Raw genomic sequence first — 20959 nt, 5'->3', positions numbered from 1 at the left:
ACCTTTGTTTTGCTGAGCAGAACTGCTCCAATTAAGCTTTGCCCAATCGCAGGTACTCATCAAAAAAAAAAAAAAAGAATTCGGACTCAAGCTAATTGGGGTTATCTTGGGGAAAGTACATAGACACAAAGAAGCAAGTCCATGCAAGAGATGCTCACATCTTTTTGTCATGCATTCTCAGCTATCAGAAGAGTCTATGCCTTCAGCAATGTTAAATTATTTGTTGCCTAATACCTGCTGAAATCTCTTTATTTTACTTTGAGGTTGAAGCTGCTTCTGATGACTGAATAAAAAATTGAAAAATATTCTAAGGAGATGATCAGCCATATTTCCTGATGAATTTTCTTTGCTCCAGCTCTTCATACAACATTATGTCATGTATAGTGCTAATCTTTTTCCAGCTGACCCATATACAGCATAGAATGACTAATTTGATGACAGTATTTATGGCATAATATAAAAGTTGTGTGTAGTAGCCAGGAATAGGGAAACACTTGGAAACAAGTCAGATGCAGTCAGATTAAACATCTGAATGTCCAGCTCAATCTTGCAGTCCTTACTCAAGTGAAAATTCCCCTTGGATGGCAATTTGGTCTAAGTGAATTCCAAGAAGAGAACCCATAATCAGATTTCTGTAGGTTGGAATTGATCTTTAATAGGTTTTGTGTGTAAGTGGAAGACCTTCACTATTGTAGATGTACAGACAGCCTTTTTTGAAGTCTGACATTTGCAGACAAATCGTGCTTTGACGTTTTCTTATTATACAGAATGGTTTGTAGTTTTTCTCCTGTCTGAAGTTTCTTGGAACTGTGGAATAATCCAAAGTGGCATTATTACATTCAGCTAGATTGGCCTACCAGAAACTCTTTTCCAGAGGTAACTTTGACTGATTCACGAGTAATTGCATTGGCAGAAACACCTAAAATCAGAGAAATCAGAGAAATGGAAACATTCCTTTAAATCAGGATATTCCAACCTGTAGAGTGGGACCTGGCACAATGAACTTGAACTGAGTGCTTTATTGGCAATGCTAGAACTTGTTCCATGATCGGTGAAACTAATGAAACTTGGCATCCCCTGGGTTTGTGTCTTGTGATTGCTTTTTTGCCCGGTTTCTAATGTCTTAAGGGCTGGAATATTCATAAAAAAAAATATATTTGTCTATGTAAATTTGATATCAAACAGGAAGAGAGCTCCCAGTACAGTACTGACTGTCTCTCTCCTCTGTGCAGATACCAGTTTTTTTGAAAGCCATAAGGACTCAGAAGTTTTGAATCATCTCCCATTTTTAGATATGATTAAATTGGTTTACAAGTAGAACATATATTAGGAATATAGGATAGATAATCATCATCACCACCCACCCACACTGCATAATTGTCTACATTGTATTTCTTTATGAAATTATGCTTAAAATGACTCAAAATACGCACTATTAGTGTGACTACCATACTGGTCAAAATAGTAGAAACTATGACAAGGATTTGCCAAATTGCCAAATTGTTATCCAATTGCCAATTGTTACCCAAAAATTGAGGTGAAGATACTCCTGAAAATGACTCATTTAAATTTAAATTCCTAAAAGTAATTATATTATATTAAAAATGTTAAAGGAAGGTTTATTTTCTTAAACAGTAATACAGTGCAGTATTGCTGAAACTGCATGAGGAATCCCCAAATAAGATTTATCTCAGTGTTGTGTGCACAGATTAGTGCATGCGTATATGTTCCACTTGATTAGGACCTCATTGTCATAATACCAACATGTTACTGATTTCTAATTATTATAAATATATGGTATTAGCTGAATTATATTAATGTTTTACACATCACCTGGGATGTTATGAATAAAAATAAAAATTAAAAACAAACAAACAAACAAACAAAGAAACAAACAAACAAATAGTTTGTATATTTTAACAGAGAGCAAGCAATACTAGTATTTAAATGAATGGATCAGGGTTTAAAGGGTGGATTTACCTATAGGTGGTTGATACCACTGTGGCTTCCCACTTAGAATTTGTTGATAAGCAGGATTACAATAATTTGGCAAAATAAATGAGAATGTATTTTGGGAAGATGTGTCACATCAGAATCCTCTATTTAATATTAAGGAACGTCTGTATGTCTAATAACTTATACATAAGTAAGAAAAGTTCAGCTCTAAATGTCAAAATCTTTACAATAGCTTTTTTAGCTGTTTCATTGTGGTCATTGACCTTAAGATTGTTTAAATTAAATGCCATGCTTTGTTAATTAAGTGTAACAATATTTATCTTAATTATCTCTGGAATGAGCTGGGGAGCTTAGACATTATTGAATAGAACACACACAGACTTGAACCCAAACAGAAAGGAAATGCTTATCTAATGGAGTGAAGAAGTTTGCAGAATAGCATGTTATCTTGCGCTGAAATGCAATTGTCTACAGTGCTACTGTATATATACTGTGGTGTAAAGCCATTGCACTCATCTTTTCTTCTGTTGGTTCCCCACTCTCTCAGAAGACAGTTAGATGGTGCCCAGTAAATGAGGATCTAATGGCCTCGTCTGATCATATTTACATGAGAAATTCACAAGGATATATGATACCTGAAATAGGTGTATTCTGTTGGAAAAGCTCTTGCGTATTAGCTCTGAAAAAGCAGGGGACATGTTCCTTTGTAATAATATTTGAATACTGGCAGAGGAGTGGAGGCCCACTTGGTTATTGAAGGACTTTCCGAATTGATTTCTTGTCTCAGTCTCATGGAAGCTATAAAGGGGACAAACAGAGTAGCTGAAACCAGATTTATTCTCTGCAAAGTGGTTGAGAACTTTAAAAGACAGTGCCAAGACAGGAGAAAGACTACACCCAACGGAGATCAAAAGAAGTGCGGTAGCTTAAAAAGCAAACTCCTGCAAGAGAGGCTGTAAAGTTGCTTGTGGGAACCACACTCCTTTTGGTCATATAGCTGGGTGTCTGAGAAAGCTGGGACAGCCATAAAGGGATGTAGAATGCATGCTGGCTTTTTAAAAATGCTTTTTTCTCTCCATGTTTTAATCCTGTAGTTAATTTAAACAATATTTTGGTCTGAAAAAGTCTGCTTTGTCCCTGGTTTTCACACAGATTCTCAGAAAGATGGTGCAGCTGGTGTCTGAACGTAGTCAGAGCTACTGAATTTAGAGGGCCTGGTCTTAGAACAGGAAATGTGTTGGATTTCACCCCTCCAAGGAATTGTACCTCTTCTGACAGCTGCAGGAGGGAGGTGAGGAATGGCCTTTTGGGACAGCACGGATATATTGACACATTGATGGCGAGTGTAACCAATAATGTATGTTTTCTCATAGTCCACTTTTCTCAATTAAAAATATTTATATCTGTTTAGTGCTGGTGAGCTTTTCCCTACATGAAAAAGTTATTGACATGCACTTGAAATGTAGAAGATATTTTTTTTGTAAAAAAAAAAAAAAAAAAGGTGTTGCCCATTCACCATTTCTGAATTAATTAATACATTTCATATCTTCATATTCCTGAGCTCATTTTTTCATGCCTTAACAAAACAAATCAGAGTAATAATAATTATTCTCTTAAAGCAAGGCCTGGGAAATTTCTCAAGGTCTTTCCTCTTGGTTATTCGGCCCACTAGACTGTGAGCACTGATCTTGATTTTTGACCATCTGATCTTGATTTGCTAACATTGATTTGCTAACTTTTTCTAGAAAAGACAGTATGACATCCTTAAAGTTATGGTAAACTTCAGCATGCAACCATCTGTTTGGATTCCTCAGTTAAAGGGTGACAATTACAGCTGAAAGCATCTTTAGACCAGTGGAAGAACTGAGCTTACACTTTTGGCAAATGCCTAACTCTAGAGAAGAGCACGTGGCTGTGAATGATGCTTCCATCACAGCATACAAATTCTCGCTGCATTTCTTGTGTTTCTCTTGGCTTGCGTAAACAGGTTTCCACTCAGCTTGCAGGCTTTTATAGACTTTCCTTATGAGAAGTAGACGGGGTCTCAGCCAGAAGCCCCATGGCTGTGGGTTATAATACATGACCAGGGCTTAGACTCATCCCACTTAATTTTAGTCCTCTAACAGTGGCATTTATCTTCAGAAACTAATGACTATATAGTTCAGTTGGGCTGCATGGGGAGTTGAAGCACACATAAGATTTGAGTTTCTCTGAAGTTGTCTTGCCTCTTTTTGTTAATTGCAGGAAGAGTTTGGGACATACAGCCTTGAAATCTAGGCAATTCAGTTATATTTCCAGAATTGTGTGGGACAAATCTTCACACAAGTGTCTAAATTTTGGATGTTGCTATGCTCAACATTACAATTCCTTGTTCCTTTTTTTTTTTTTTTTTTCCCCCCCCCCCATTGGGAATTTGTTGTTTCAATGCTAAATTTCTAGGTTTCTATAGAACGTGGATTAATATCTAGGGATTACTTTGTATGTCTAAGCATAGGTATCTAGTGCCCTATGAGATGTCCTAGTGCGTGCAGAATACCCTTGTGTAAGGATGGCAGGCCTGTGCAAAACCTGTGCTTTTCTAGAGAAGCAGCTGAAGGACAGGAAAAATACCTTATGTCACCTAAAATTATGTTAGACATTTCTGTTTTGGCAACTGAATTCAGCCCCTACTAGTATGAAGTGAATTTGGAAGAAAGAAATGGGATTTAGTTGCCTTACACCCTGGTAATTCCAGCTTTTTCACTTGAAAATCTTAGTTCATGTTATCCCTGACATCGGGTAACAAACATAGTCAATCAATACCTCACTGAGGTGTTTCAGCTTCAGTTGGTGTACGTCAGTCTTTGTGAGCCCATCTCTACAGATTGAATTGTATGTTTGCACAGATGCAGGTCCAGGAAAGTTGCTGTCTATTAGAATATATATATTAATAGCTTCCCTGAGCTCCCTCTGTGATACCATAGGTCATCAAAATATTTCCTTAGAACAAAAAAATCTTTCTCTCTCTCCCCCTCTCTCTCTTGTAAAGCACATCTTGAGAGAAGCACTACCTCATCAAACTATTCTGTAAGAGAGTGCTTCCCTCCTCTTCCTTTGAGCCATATTTCACTGTCATATATAAAACAGATGTTATGAATTAAGACAAACTACCAACAAAGTATGAATAAAACAACTACTCTATATTTATTGTTGGAGGTAGCTGAGATGGTTATAAATACTTGTCTTTACATTGGAGAGACACGAGTTTGGTGAATGGACAACTTGGTGGATAAGGAATTGGCTGGACGGTTGCACTCAAATAGTTGCAGTCAACAGCTCAAAGTCTAAGTGGAGACTAGTGACGAGTGGGGTTCCTCGGGGGAACTGGAAGGTGTCTGTGCCCATGGCAGGGGGATTGGAACTAGTTGATCTTTAAGGTCCCTTCCAACACAAGGCATTCTATAAATCTATGGAAGACCAGTTGACTAGCAGTAAAAGCCAAAGAGAACTACCAGACATTTAGCATTCCTCTTTTTTTCCTTCCCAATACCTGCACTTCAGTAATGTTTTGCTCACAGTAAGCTCTTTTGAATTCATTACACATAGACTGGTGACAAGACAATCATTATAGACTAGACTGAAGTCACAGCAGATGAAGACAGGATGGATCAAACACTCCTAGGTAAATCAGATCAATGAAACATATTCAGGCAAAATAAACAAAGATCTCATTCAAGGCTTTGAATGGTTTACTGCTGACTTTACACTGTTCTGGCTGCATCAGCACATCTTCCTCATGTAGGTACAAGTTATAGCTTATATAAGTTTTCCAGGAAAATAAACCAACTTCTTGTAATAATAAAAAAGTAATAATAATAATTAACTGGTCTAATCCATGCCATGGTTGCCAAATCATGTGAACAACCATGCTCACAGCCAGCTTGAGTGCAGTGGGATTCCTTGTTGCAGCCTCAACATTGGATGATCAAGTTTATGTTGTGTCAGGTGTTTGCTGGCCCTGGGTGCAAGATAGGTCCACACATGCATATTGGCACCCAGTAATTAAAACAGCAGAAGCACAACTGATTTTCCAGACTCCCATTAGCCTGGATGACTGGGAGCTGGCAGTATTGACACACTTTTGTGCTGATATAGCTTGTATTTGCCTTCAGGTTTTTGCTGTTATAGGCATGATGTAAAAAAATCAAAATTTTAGCTAACTATCTATGTTGGTAGAAGCATAGTCCTGGTCAAATAAAGACAGAAACATTTTAAATGATGCTTAAATCCATTACTGTAAACTTACAGGTGAAAGTGGCTAGTTTCCTTCATGGTTAACTTTCATGCTTGTACTATGAGCTAAAGATTGGCAGAAGATGTGGAAGTGAAAAAAAAAAAAAAAGACTTGTTTATTTGTTTTCTATTTCTTCCTTCTCTCTGAATATTTGAAAGCTACTATGACTTCATCGCATGATCGTTTTTAAAAATGGAAAGTGAATTTATATTTACAGGTTATTTGCATGCACTCAGTAAGGTTGGATTCATATCATTAAAAGAATACATCAGTTATCTATTTTGACTTACAGCCTTTGACCTTGCACAAAAATGAAATCACTCAAACTCATTTTCTTTGTTTCTTTCTGTTACACAGCTAAGAAGAGCACATGTACTCAGAAGCAGTTAAAAACCACAATTACTAGGTTTGCATCATTTGCCATGGCAATAAAAAACATATGAAAATGATGAATAATGTGCAGGAAAGCTCTGCTGTGATCACCATAGCAGTTTTAAAATGTGTACCTGCATATGTTTTATTCGCTGTATGCTGGAGATTGCCTGATGCAAATTAATTTGGTAGAAATGTAAGCAGATAGCCACAGCTGCACTTCACAATTTTCCAGCAATCCTACTAAGAAAGATCTACAACTTTTACCACAAATGGCTATGCTGAGGCAGACATCAGTACCGAAATAAACTGGTCATCAGTTTACCATGGGGTTACTCATAAATGTATTGGATATTGGATTTTGAGTTGGTTTTGAAGTCAGATTGTTTATCGCTCCAAAGAGACATGTTAGAAATCATTCTATCAAAATTCATTACTGGAATTAATTTTAGGTTACTCCATTGCCTACAAGATTTCACATCTTTTGCCTTCCATAATATTTATTCTGGTTCCCAAAGGACAATATCTTATGAATTACTTCATAGGTTTAAGGAAGAAGTAATTTTTTGAAGTATTACTTTGGCTAAATATTTAAGCCATTTGTGACTACAAGTTAAGCTTTTAATTTAAATGATAAAATGTGCATTCAGCAAACTGAGGTGCCTCTTTTAGCCTTACTATTTATTGTTCTTTATGATATTATTGGCAGAAAAATGAGGTGAGTGAACTTAGAGGACAGACCTGTCAGGGTTCAGGAGGGAAAGAAACTCTATGGAGTCAGCCCTATGCTGAAGGTTTGCCTCTAAAAACACAGTTTAAAACAAAGATTCCCCTGGCCGATCGTGACAACAGGTTTTGTCTCATCTGCAGAGGGATTTTTTGTACAACATTAAATCAAGATTTCAAAGCTGAAGAGTATGGGCAATGATGAAGAATGAAGTTTGTTGAGTGTGGTTTTAACAGTTAATTGAATGCTTCATAACGGTCTTGCACCCAGGGACGAAGAGTACAAGCAGACCCCATATTTCTTTCCCATTCATTTGTTGACTCATTTAATCTAACCTCTGAAAAAAAAAATTGTCTCTGTAGATTTTTTTTTTGGCCTCCAGATAGCTCTGTAATAAACAAGAAGAATATTTGAGAAAGGAACAAATTATAACTTGTTCTGCTAAAAGCTTGAGATAATGTTTATTTTTCTTTTTTGATTCTGTCTTTTGTGAGAGATATTGCCTATAGTCAGAACACAGAGCACAAGAAGTAAGGCAGAGGAGAAGTGTGTGAGTGCTTTGCTGGACATTAGGCTTGCTTATCCTCACTGGTCTGATCAGCTCATTTCTCACTGACTTCAAAATCAAGTCTCCCATTTAGTCCACATCTTATTATTTAACTGTTCTTCTTTTAATAATAATGTACTGGAAAGATAGGAAAAAGGTGTTAAATTAAAAGTGCTTACTGTTTCTTCTAATTTTGTTGTAATGGAAAAGAAAAGAAAGAAAAAGAAAGAAAGAAAGAAAGAAAGAAAGAAAGAAAGAAAGAAAGAAAGAAAGAAAGAAAGAAAGAAAGAAAGAAAGAAAGAAAGAAAGAAAGAAAGAAAGAAAGAAAGGAAGGAAGGAAGGAAGGAAGGAAGGAAGGAAGGAAGGAAGGAAGGAAGGAAGGAAGGAAGGAAGGAAGGAAGGAAGGAAGGAAGGAAGGAAGGAAGGAAGGAAGGAAGGAAGGAAGGAAGGAAGGAAGGAAGGAAGGAAGAAAAAATGAAAGACAGAAAAAAAAAGCAGACGTTCGTTTAGTTCAGGAAACTACTCTGCCATTTTTTAATTCACAACATCTTAAATCAGGAATTTCATGTTTAGCTGGTTTCCAAACATGGAAGCCAACAAAGCCTTATAGAGGTTGATGAGCACTGTACTGACACAGCTCCTTGCTCATTGTTCTCGTCTGGGGGCTTTATGGACATATCAATTGCATCCTGCAAACACATGGTAGATATCAAACCAAGCCAGCTGCCCTGTTATTCAAGGCTATGACATTTTATACATTGCTCTAGCACTTCTACCATTCTCTCCTTCTGCAGAACACCTTATTTTAAGATGCAATAGGACTGAAAATTACCTTAGACAACTTCCTAAGACAGTATTTAATTGTTAAGACCTGTGGAGAATCTTGGAGGGATGATGCTACAGAGCAAACTACCCTGCTTGAAGGTGTTGAGAATGCCTGGACAGGGGTATTAGCCACTCCTGGAAGGCAGATGATAGTGTTTGTTCACCAGGGACATTCTATCTGACTCCAGCCATATTCATCTGGCAGTGAGTCTAGGCCTTTACTTTAAAATAGGAGAGACCTCATTGAGTGAGTCTCATTTTGTCTGAACTGATTTGAGTATTTCTGCTGTAAATCAAGTCTTACATAGTGTTTGCCTATACAGCCCTGAAGCAGGTCACATAAATGAAAGCTTAATCCTGGGCAGTGCTGGTCAAGATTTGTTAGTTGAATATTTCTCAGCTGTGAAGTAAGAACGTGGAAACTATAGGAAATATTCATGTTTGTGGGTGAGACAGTGAGCAAAAATGGATGAGAGAATGGAAAACAATCAGTTGTCTCACATATGGCCCAGGGGACCAGGGAGGTTGCCTCTAAAGCAGGTCTGAGCTTCAGGGTCTCTCTTTCTACATAGGCAACAGCAGATGAGCCACAACTTCCATCTTTCCCAATGGAAGATTTTTGGGGGATTTTTGTAAAATGGGGTAACCTCAGGCTGGCAGCCAGCCATCTAGTGGGGATCCACCAGGCTCCATTTTAGGAGCAGTTCTCTTTAATATGTTCATAAATGACTTGGATGTAGGACTTGAGGGTATACTAAGAGACTGTGGGTGTCATTAAATTAGGAGGAGCTGTTGACTCTCTCAAGAATAGAGAGGCCTTGCAAAGAGATCCTGAAAATTTAGAGAGCCTAGCAATCACTGACTGCAAGAAGTTTATCAAGAACTAGTGCCAGACTCTGCACCTGGGAAGGGGCAACCTGTGACTGTACATACAGTCTGGAGGACAAGAAACTGCAGATCCCATGGAAAGCGATCTGGGGGCTGGTCAACAGCCAGTTGAATATGAGTCAATAGTGTGCCCTGCCAGCCAAAAGGGCCAGCTGTATCCTGAGGTGCATCAAGCACAGCACTGCTAGCTGGCTGTCGGAAGTGATCGACCCACTTTGCTCTGCGCTGGTGTGGACTCACCTTGAGTACTGCGTGCAGTTTTGGGTGCCACAGTATGAGAAGGCCATAAAACTATCAGAGAGTGTCCAAAGGAGGGCTAAAAAGACTGACTTTTATTTAAACTATTTCCATTTTCAGCTCAAAGAACAGATCATTCTGTTCATGCCAATGAGATCACAGGCCCAGAACAGGGTGGGGGAGTAGTGAGAAAATTTACAGGAGAGGAAACAGCCCTTGTTGTCCTGTTGTCAACACATTATGCCCAGACTTACAGGACTTGGGGATAGAGAATGCAGGGCTGCAACTTGTTTTTATAATCTGTTTTCCAGGCTGGGATTTCATCCATTCCCTCTTGTCAATGTAAGGAGTCAATTCTTAATAGGCAATATCCTGAAGTTAAGGCAAGCAATAATTTAGGCAAAAGTAGGGAGGTGTTTGCTGCTGAAGCCACATTAGATATACAAGACATGACAAAGAAACATGGCAAGAGTAGTCCTACAAAGTGCAAAGTTTACTAGCTAGCCCTGGATGTCCTGATGATATTTGTTTATTTATCTGGACGTGGTCTTAGTGATTCCATGACTAACATTTTAATTAATGAAAACAAGTGTCCTGGCAACCAAATTGCATTGATGATGATTGTTATTTGAAAGTCTTGAGTGAGAGAGGGAGTTATCTCTAAGAACAGTCTGCAGAATTATCAGTGATATATTTTCTTGCAGGGTTTTTAGTGTGACACTACAGAACAGTCTGTTCCTGCCTGGTGGACCTGGGGCGTTGTGCCCTGGCTCTTCTCATTCTGGATGCAGCTCTTATAACACAGAGATGGAGCACCAGGGTGGCTGCCTCAGACTCTGGCTAACCAGTTTCCATATTTATTTTATTTTATTTTATTTTATTTTATTTTTATTTTATTTTATTTTATTTTATTTTATTTTATTTTATTTTATTTTATTTTATTTTATTTTATTTTATTTTATTTTATTTTATTTTATTTTATTTTATAATTTTTCCCCTCCATTCACATGTATATCTGGTATAGTTCCTTTTAGCATCTGTTACTTTCTGGTTTAATCTTCTATATCTTTCTTTCTTGCAAAACCATGACAATATAATAATATTATATGAACCTGCTTAGACTTCCAGACTTGCGTTTCTGGGAATGTGTTTCTGAACTTTTTTTTTTCCTCCTTCACATACTCCTGGGTTTAACAACAACAAAGACCTATATTTTAACACATTTCTTCAGGCAAGGAACTGAAGCTGAATTTGCAATTTTTGAGATTGTGACTCAGAACCAGCCCTGAGTTGAGAGCAAGGGGAAAAGGAGGTTTCCCTAGAAAGGCCTCATTTTATCTATACCCGTAATAAGATCTATTAAGGTCAATAAATCTAAATGTCAGTGTAGCTGACCTCTTGCTGACTTCTCTACCTTTTTCTGCTCTGGGACAATTTGTGCTCCTGTTATTGGTATTGTTCCTGGGAGTAACTGTCAACTTGCAGCAGGACCTTTCTACTTTCCTTCTTTTCACATCTCCTTTAGTTTTGCCCACTGCCCTGTGAAATCTCTGCCAGCAATGTACAGAGTTTATAGGGCTTTCTTCTTGAAATTTGTCATATTCTTTGTTCTTCTTCCTCCTCACTTTTTTAAGGATTGTGAACACTCTTTGCAGAGCTTCCACGACCTGACTCATTTTCCATCTTTCTGTATTCCTTAAAATCAGACCAAGGTAAATCTTTACTCCAACTAACCTCCTTTCTCTACATTTTACCCAGATTCTTCTCTGAATTTACACAGCCTAAATCTACTTTTCCTTCCCAGTAGCTTAAATCCCCCCCACTGACACCACATGTTGTTTTTAATGTGTTTGTCCTCTTCTCTCATAAAAAGCCTCATCAGACTGATCTTCCTGGTCTGTTAGTTTTTAAAACTTCCCCTGTGAAATCACCCAGAAACTTCTCCCGTGTCCTCATCCACACAGCCACCCAACTTCCTTCAGACCTTCAATTCCAGGCAATTGCACGCATCAGAGAAGATGATGCCTTCTCCCTTCTGCCTGCCTTTCAGAGCCATGTGGCAGATGGGTTCTCCCATCACCCTTAGGCAACAATAGCTATCCACCACCACATTTTGGTGGTCCTGAGGAGGAACATCAGCATCTCTGGGTGGGTGTGGTCCATGGCTTTTCTTCCTCCAGCACCAGAGCTTGACAATCACTTGCAGCCAGTATGCAGTATCTGTTCTTTGACTGAGCAGGTCTACAGAGGGAATGGGAAGATGTCAGGAGCAAGACCTGCCTCCAGATCTCCTTCATCCTCCACAACTGGTCCTACTGCAAATCTCTTCTTCTCTCTAGTGTCTCTTCCTGTTCCTGTAATTAAATCATAGAGTTTTTCAATCTGGAAAAAAAGGATAATGGAGGCAGAATACAGCACAGTTCTATAAAATGAACAGGGAGTGAATGTTTACAGTCTTTCAGAACATAAAATCTTAGGGGGCACCCAATAAAATTGTCAGGCAGCACAGTTTAAAATAGATAAAAAGGAAAACATTTTTGTGTGGCCTGTAAGTTACACTGTGGCAAAATAAATTAAATGAATAAATTCCAAAAGGGACTGACACATTCATGGTGGATGGGTGTTTTGGTAACTATTTAATACTATGCTCTGGATGTAATTTCAGTCTCAGGAAATCTCTAAGCTGTTGATTTTTGGAGGCTGGAAGGCAATAAAAGGACTCTATATGGCCTTATTCTTATACTTTTGTTTCAGTATCTGCTAGCAATCACTGTCAGAGACAGGATACTTGGCTAGACAGGCCTTTGATTTGACTGGCTATGGCACTTACATTTTTTAACACATACTGGAACAGCTTTGCCCAGAATTTGCAGTCACAGAGTTTCTCCTGATCTGTGTGCTACACTCCTGCTCTTTTGCTGATAGCCAAGAAAGACAACTTATTCACTTACAAACTGTTTTCTTTACCAAAATACCTGGGAGCCTCACACAAGGAGCAAGTCCCAATTGTGCCAAAAGCAGTTCAGATACAAACCAGAACAGCAGTCCTTGCTTAAGCAAGCCTGCAGCAAGAAAGGCAGAGGTTTTCTAATGCTGGGATTTCTAGTGCTGAACTCTGAGTTCAGTTTGTCCTGAAAAATATAAAATTTGCCTGCAGGCAGAATATCAGTGAAAGATGCTCTAAATCTCTAAAGGGTGATAAGACTTAGTGAGAAAGTTTTCGTATCTGTTATGTCCCTTGAATGGGGCGTGTACATTCAATGTCATTGGTTCTTTGCATCTCAGCTTGCTGAGCCCAGAAGCTCTCACTGATGTGATTTCAGTTCATAGGTCAAAATTCAAGTCATGGCATCATAACCCCCAAACCTACCCACAGCCTGGGAAAAACAATTTCACATGACCCTCTTCTACAACCCTATTAAGTAAGACTAAGGATGCTTACAGAAAGCTAACAATCAGTTAGCAATACATGCAGTGTATGTAAATACACAGAAAACAATTACATACAGTGTTCACCAAGAAAATGGAAACACTGCTGAATTCACCTGATCCTTAGGCTATGGTGCAAGCTGAAACCTCAGGTAAATGAAATGTTCCCCAAGCATGTCCTTTTCCTGTCCTGCTCTGAAATGTAGGGTGTGAGGAATGCAGATGTGTATGGAGCAAAGCCAAGTAAAATATTCCCTAATATTTTGAGAAATAAAGCTATTGTCTTTTGACATTAGCACAACAGTACATGCAGAAAATTTCAAAGGCACATTAACAGAATCGGTGTAGATCTTACTCAGCAGTTTCAGCAAATTCTGGGCTTTTTCCTTTCGTTTTTGTTTGTTTATTGGCTCTTCTCACTATTCCAGGGTTCTGCTGGAAAGGACAGAAACACAAGAATCAGTTCTACACAGGGCTGAGTGCCATAGACATGGCTGTCTGGTGTGGAAGCTAACGATACCCTGCACCCATGCACAAGGTCCCTGCTGCCTGGCAAGATGAATCCTGCTAACAGGTGTGAGGCTGTAAGCTATTGACGCAGAGATTCAACTGTCATAAGTCCCATAAAGTAGTAGCATTTGGCAGATTCTGTTATTAATGACCCTATGTTTGCCAACAACATAAATTAATAACACTTGCAAGTTAACGAAATTCAAATCATATGAAGATTTTCCTGCATTCTGTCCAAAAAGCGCTTGTAAGAGGCTGATTCATCTGATACCATTTCTATCCCAAGAGCAAGGGAAGACAACTTTCCCACTCTTCCACTGTGGGAAACGGAACCCAAATCAGTACAGATTTAGTCCATTTGGTGTTTGCTGACAGACACTACCCTTTTTCTCTAAGTTTCTCTAAGCTGTGCTTGTTGCTACTTTCTAAAGTGACTGTCCCTGCATTGTAAGGCTTCCCATATGGTAGAAATCCAGCTAATCGGATTGATTTGAGAAACAGAAACAAATAATTTTCCTTGCTGTCTCAGAGCCATGTGGCTGGAAGGTCCCTCAGGATTAATGTGTGAAATCCAAGCCCTGGCACTGTAGTCTTATTTTAGGGAGTTGCAAATACGAACAGAGTGAGAGTTCTGCACTTCCCCCGGGGCGTGATGACGGCAAGATCTCAGAGCATTCACTAATAAATCCATTAACTCTTACAGCCCCTCGTATTTTTTCCTCCCCTTGTGTCATGAACATCTGGCTAATAATCAAGACCTTTCAGGACTGTTTTCGTTTTTTCCTCCTTCAGAAGGAGACATTGGTATCATCACTGAGGTGTCACCTTGTTCGCATCCAGTAAGTGGGCACAAGAACCTCTTACCCCATGGGTACTAGCAAGTCTCAGCAATTCCTTGCTCAGAAATCTCAAATGTACCACTTTGGAGAAGGTATAAGGAAAGCTCTGCCTATCCTTTTCATCCCTCAGCAGTTCCTCATGTCTCTACAATCCCCTCAGACCAATACTTGTACTCTGGTGCTTTCCTACAGAAAAGGGAGCCCAGTGACACCCCTGTTCTCTGTGGGATGATTTGTGCCAGTGCCAAGGCCTATGGTTGTGTCCTCCTGCTTGGTAGTGTGGTCAGACCAGGAAGAACTTCATGATTTGTTTTCCAGGGCTCCCCCAGCTCTTCTCTCTAGAGGTGCTGACCAGGTCCAGGAATCTCACACCGGGGTAGCAAAATCTAGTTTGTCTACAGAACCCCACAAGCTGGAGGTGTTTTTGTGGGGTGTGACAAAGCTTTTGTTATTTTTCCTTAATAGATGGCTGGATGAAGGCAGAAGTGCAAACATGCTCCAGGACAAGGGTGTTTAAAGCTTCCCTTAATTCTTTTTCTTTGAGTTTGTGCACCACTGCAGACGATTGTGGAATGTCCCATTCCAGTGACAACATCCCAGTGCCTCATCACTGTGCTTTCTTCTGGTTTTCTTGTCCCTTGAACATTTTTCCTGAGCTATCCTGCAAAACAAATGCCATCTCTTCATTGATATTTGAAAGATGTTTCAGTGAAGTCAGTTTTGCAGTCCAGGTTGGAACAGCCTGCTCCTTTCTACAGGGAGTGCGGCGGAAAGCTGGGAGGAAGAGAAACACATCACTTGGTTATAACATTAGAGGTATGCAAACTACATTTACACATAAAAAAATATATACTCGAGATTCCTAAGAGCACCCAACAAGGCAACAGCACACCTTCCCAGTTACAAGCTGTGCCTTTGAGGGCCAACAAACTGTGAACAGCTCATTTGCGTGCTGTGACATCGTCCCCTGCCTTGCATTAATTGCACCCTGCCATTTGCCCAGAGACAACGTGTGTTTGTGCAGTTCCTTTTTCCTTTCCTTTCCTTTCCTTTCCTTTCCTTTCCTTTCCTTTCCTTTCCTTTCCTTTCCTTTCCTTGCCTTGCCTTGCCTTGCCTTGCCTTGCCTTGCCTTGCCTTGCCTTGCCTTGCCTTGCCTTGCCTTTCTGTTCCTTTCCATTCCCACAATGCATCCAAGCTCTAAAAGAGGCAATGTGTTATACGTAAAAAGAAATATACGTTAAAATGACTAATGGGGCTTACATAGATGTGGTAATGGATGTCACACCCAGACTGACCTCCATATGCTTCTTTTCCCTCTGTTTTCTCTCTGGAGAATATGATTTCAGTTTTTATCAAATGCGTAAAGATCTTCCAGTTTCAAGGAAATGTTTATTTCATAATTGGATCTGCTATGACATTACTCAGTTTCTGAATATTGCAATTTTTTCCATAGATCACCTGTAATTTCCATGTATACATTATACTTCAGAGAAGAAAATATAGATTATTCACTTGCTAAGTCTTCTTTTTTAAAACAGTTTTCCAGGGTGAATTTTATAAGACTAAGGTATATAATTTTGAGTCAAAGTTTTAAGAAATAGATGATAAAATGCACACATTTAGATGTGTTTATATAACATGAAAGAATGATTTATTAACTTCCTTCTTCAAAAAATAATACATGTAGCAGAGTCCTTTGGGTCCTTTGGGTTTTTGGAGTCACTCTTTTTCCTCATCTGGGTAATTAGCACAAACTCATTTCCCTGTGAAGTAAAAATATCTTTTTGTGAGAAAACCATGACTCTTAGAGCTTCTGGCTACAGAATGAGATTTGATAGAAAGGGATACTTTTCTTTCTGCTTCTTCTGGTCAAGTTAACTATTTAATGGAAATAGGCAGGTAAAAAGTAGAAAAAGATTTCAAACACCCCAAAAGAATCAATGTGAAATTAACTTTCAAAGTGAGTTACATTATTAAAATGTTATTTACTGTTGAAAATCTTCATACAGACACACACAGGTTCATTTTTAAAATGCATTTTGCTAAAAGATTTGCATTGTTTTTCCTTTAATTAGAAAGAGAAATAGATCAGAAAACTGTTTTTATGTTTTTTGTTTGTCTGTTTTTTGTTTGTTTGTTTTGTGGAATCTTCACTACTGTCTGTCACTACTTAACTTTATGAATGATTTATGTTTTAATGACTTTCTTAATCTATTAAAGAAATGAGCAGGTTGAACCAGCCTTCCAATTCTACATATAACATCAAAAGTAAATTCAATTTATTTTAGAAAGTGCCACAGAGGTTTTTCTAATAATACCAGGCAAATTTTCTTAATTAATCTCTCTCCATTGTAATTGGAAGAAATTTGACACTTTTATGTCTGTGTTTCTGATCTGCAAGTACAATTCATCATTTAATAAATTCATCAGTTAAAGCACTTATTATGAAAAAATAATTTGTGGGTACACATTTTAGCTTACAATTACAAAGATCTGTTGTGTTTCTGTACATAAAAATACATTTCTATTCTTTGTACAGAAAGATGTAGTTCAGTTACTTTAATCTTTCAGATGCTTAAGTGCACCCCTTATTTTAAATTCTTCTTAATAAATAAGAAAATAATTAATAACTGAGTTTAAAGACATGTAAAGGTAACACTGTCTGGTTCATACTCCATCATTGTTCTATCCTTTTTTTTTTTTTTTTTTTTTTCCTAGAGCTCATGTGAAAGTGAATTCTTTCCAGGAATTTGTTTTTAATTTTCTAACTCAAATCCTACCAAGTCTCCTGCTAACTGAACAGTGTTTATGTTCAGTCTGCTGTCTAAAATGGATGGTGTTGATTAGTAGTTGAGACTATAGAAAGACAGTAGATAGATGCTGGGGGTGACCTCCCTCACTGGGGTTCTAAGGTTTAATTCAGAAGTATTAAAATTCTTTGAGATCTTTATTGTACATTATAGGAAGAAAGCCTGAAGCCCATGCTTCCTTGGCACAAAGACAACATGACACTATTTTTGGCTCACTCTCTTCCTGCCCCTTTGACCCTGGCTTTCTTAGCCACGCCAGTTTTGACAGCACGAGAAGAGGGTGTTGTTTCCCTGTGCTTGTCCTGCCTAGTGCTCCTGGGGGAGGCTGCAGATCCGAGTTGGAACAGCCTCTGGTTGAGGAGGGGGAAAGTCTCAAGCTTCAGCTTTCAGGGTAAATGCTTTAAAGCTCTGGGCTGTTGCATGAGGCAACGGTTCTGCTTCCCTTTCAGACATAGGGCCTTACTTGAGGATTTGCTGTTTCGTGCAGAGATTAATGCTACAAATACACACCTGGCTTTTCCAGAGGATACCTACTAGACTGGGTCTCCTACCCACCCCCCAGGGATATGGGTGGAAAAGTGTCCGATTTGCAAGCCCTAAAGAGCTGCAGACATCACAGAGGCACCAAAATGCTGGACTCAGAAGGGGTGGCAGACAACCAGGCTGCCAAGTACTGAAAGCACCCAGTGAGTTTTACTGGGGAGACCAGCATTTGTGGCCCTTTGTATCCACTGCAGATTTATGTTTTAGACTTAAACATCTCAGTTCTGCCTCCTCCCCCTTTAAAGCACCTTCAGCAGTTGCTTTGTTCCACTGGACTTCAGCAGGCCGCTGGGCACACAGTTAGGCACTGCCTTTAGGTGACGCTTCCTGAACCTGAGGCAAAAGAGGCTGCCTGTCCTGCAAAAGTTGTTTCAACGCATAGGTTATTCCTTGGGAAGTTTCTAAGCAGGCCTTTTGGTTAAGCATAAACATATTCTTGGCCAACTGATGGAGTCAGATGTTTAAGCAGTTCCATAAAAACCATTATCTAGCTAATTCTTTTAGCTCACTTCTGACAGGATCTGCACAGAAAGGGACCTCTGTAAAACAGGATGAGGCAGGACAGAGATTTCTGCAAAACTGGGTTGTATCCAAAATGACTTACTAAAAAAATGGGCAATATTTTTTGGTTTGTTTTGTTCCAAACCAGTGCTAAGTAAAATTTCCTTTCTATCTGTGTGTCATACTGAAAAGAATTCAACAGGCATGAAAGATTTTAAGGAGATTTGTATTTTATGCCGAATGCTCAATATTTCTTATGGGAGGTTATAAATTCTTCCTCTCTCCTGTATATTTTTGAACCAAATGAAGAAAAATATATCCTGTTGCCAGAGTTGTCTGTTATTATTATTATTTTATTTTATTTTATTTTATTTTATTTTATTTTATTTTATTTTGTAATAACATAAAAATTAACAGCTTCATTTAAAATCATGTATTTGTTTTCTATTTTTCTCTTGTAAAGATAGGTAATAAGCTACATGATATTTGTCTCAAGCAATACTGAAACTATGCGTACATTCATTAACATCTGTGTAGTTTGGCATGCCATCACTTCAGTGTGGATTTTGGGTCTTGACTAATAGAATCACCCCCTTTTTCATTTGGGAAAGTAAAATGCTCATTTGGACTGGATATGTCAGGGGACAGCTGAAACCAAGTGTGGCCCAGTGGTTGTGCAACAGGCGTGAGGAATGGTTGACTTCCTTGCACAAAATTTATGGAACATGTGGCAATTCTACAGAAGAGCAAAAATCACAGGCAGTTAGTCTTTTCCCACATGGTTTTATCCTTCAGGGCCATAGGGCATCATTTACAAAAGCAAATCCAAGTGACTTAACTTGAAAGGAATATAAACAGAAAGACTTTTTAGATTTGGATATGATGCAGCCTTTTGATCATAGGATGCTGTTCCTTCAAAGCCCATTGCTCCTTTTAATTACCAGATATTTAGTCTTTTAATTCCATGTAGTCACAAAGAGAGAAGAAGAGAATCCTTTGTAATCATCTCCTTTCTGTATTTCTCGCCTTTGTGCATTCCTGAGAGTAAAGTTTGATATGAATTCTGCTTACTGTAAGAATGCCATAGAACTGACGTATCACAGCTTATGTGAGTTGTACATCTCCATTGTGGCCTTAAATGATCTTTCTGGCCTATGACCAACTTTGACCAGGCAATTATAGAAATCAAGGTAATTTCAGGATAACATTATTTTTTAAATTTATTTATTTTTAGAACAGTACAATAGAATGCAAACTGGCATTCAGATTTAAGAAAAAGAAGAACAAAAACCTATTTTTTTTTTTGGTATGGTATTGTAAACCCCCTAAACCATGAAAAACCTGAGACTAAGTAGGAATTTCTGCCTATAGTAAACAGAGAATCAGTTGAAAATTAAGCATAACAAGAGAACAAAGGGGAAATAAATAAGGGGAGAGCTTCCACCATTTTCCTGGGAATCAGTGTATCCATACTACTAACAGATTGGAACAGCTGTAGTGATTTATCTGTAATGACCTGTTATTTTCTTTTTTTTCTGATATAGCTAAAAAAGAATATTACCCTATTTGTTTTAGATGACAAAAGGTTCTAACAGCTTGCATTCAGATTGGTCTTTCTAGGAATTGCCAATCCTTAGCTGGCTGTGTTTCCTCTGGAATATGTCTTTGTCTGACATAAACAGGCAGTGCACCCTAAGAACATTGCAGTGTTATCAATTCCCTTTCCCCACCAACACCACAAGCATGAGCTGTCAGGAAACTAATTTGAAAAGACACCCATTTCCAACCTGCTTCATGGTATAACTTGTTGGGTTTGGCCTTGGGACTCTGTCCAAGACAGGAGACTGTCAGATTTTTGCATCTACAGCTATTCTTAGTGTCTTGGAGATACAGGCAAAAAGAATTGCTACAAAGGAAATATTGTATAGCAGAATACTGAATGGGGGAGTGGAGCAACGAAAGTATGAATTTATTGTGCAATCTTTACGAATTATGTATGGAGGCTAAAAGTCACATTGCTTGTGACTAACTCATATCCTTGACTCAGTTTCACTGAAGAATCAATCCTACCTTCGCAAATCTTTGATGTGTGCCTCTGGAGAAAAGGATATGCTCTCTGTTTCTGACCATATGTTAACATTTCCTAATCTTTCTTTATTTTACCTACGTTAACAGAGAAAAGGAAGGAGGTTTTGGAATATTCCCAGTGATGTGCAGAGACAAATGATCAATGCTTCCTATCCTGGATGCTTGATTATCTAATGTAACCTAAGACAAATTGAGGGAAAATATTGCATGTGTGGACTGTATTCCGAATAATCACCGAAGTTCAAAAATTTTGCAATTAGCTAAATATAGCCAACTTTTCAATTAGAAGTTGTGTAAGGCTGTCCCTTCATGTCAGAAATCTAAAATACTCTGAATAACTAGGCTGTTGACTGCATCTGGAAAACTAAGGGTAACAGAGAGATAGCAAGATGAAGCAAGAAACATACGGAATTT

At 38.4% G+C, this 20959-nt stretch overlaps 1 long non-coding RNA gene across 1 annotated transcript in view; it reads right to left on the bottom strand.

The window, feature by feature from the left end:
* Positions 1 to 5078: 5078 nt before the first annotated feature.
* The window catches only part of LOC119716098 (uncharacterized), a 32695-nt gene continuing 16814 nt past the window's right edge, over positions 5079 to 20959 (bottom strand). The window contains exons 3-4 of the long non-coding RNA XR_005263791.2: positions 13610 to 15377; positions 5079 to 12179 (exon numbers count right to left, since the gene is read on the bottom strand). This is a non-coding gene — a long non-coding RNA (uncharacterized lncRNA). The remainder of the gene's footprint in view (positions 12180 to 13609; positions 15378 to 20959) is intronic.

This window comes from Anas platyrhynchos, chromosome 2, assembly GCF_047663525.1.
Source record: "Anas platyrhynchos isolate ZD024472 breed Pekin duck chromosome 2, IASCAAS_PekinDuck_T2T, whole genome shotgun sequence".
NCBI lineage: Eukaryota > Metazoa > Chordata > Aves > Anseriformes > Anatidae > Anas > Anas platyrhynchos.
The sequence above is the reverse complement of the archived record's forward strand: the minus strand, read 5'-3'. Positions and strand labels throughout refer to the sequence as shown.